Genomic DNA, 656 nt, shown 5'->3' on the forward strand with positions numbered 1-656 from the left:
TTAACTGATTATCTTTATATTCATCTACAAGGTCATCTAGTAAGTCAATTTGAAAACAAGATGATGATGACTCATCCCCAGGAAATTTCATCATTTTCTGCATGTCAAAAATCACTCTTTCCTCATCAACTCGCAAAATTAATTGTCCTTGATGGACGTCAATTATTGTTCTTCCTGTTGCAAGAAATGGTCTACCTAAAATTAATGGTACCTCTGTATTTTCTTCCATTTCAAGCACTATAAAATCTCCTGGGAATACAAATTTGTCAACTCTGACAAGGATATTTTCAATAATTCCTTTTGGTCTCTTAGTACTTTGATCAGCTAATTGAAGAGACACACCAGTATCTTTCATTTCACCAAGTTCTAATTCCCTGAAAATTGAAAAAGGTATTAGATTTATTGAAGCACCTGAATCACATAACGCCTTTTCAAAGTGAGTACCTCCCACGGTACAAGGAATTGTAAAACGTTCCGGATCACCAAGTTTCTGAGGGAGCTTATTTTGAAGTATAGCACTACATTTTTCTGTAAGTTTAACCACTGAAACTTCTTCCAATTTTCTTTTACTTGACAAAATTTCTTTGAGAAATTTAGCATATGAAGGCATTTGTGTCAAAGCATCTGTGAAAGGTATGTTAATGTAAAGTTGCTTC

This window comes from Nicotiana attenuata, unplaced genomic scaffold, assembly GCF_001879085.1.
Source record: "Nicotiana attenuata strain UT unplaced genomic scaffold, NIATTr2, whole genome shotgun sequence".
NCBI classification, from domain to species: domain Eukaryota; kingdom Viridiplantae; phylum Streptophyta; class Magnoliopsida; order Solanales; family Solanaceae; genus Nicotiana; species Nicotiana attenuata.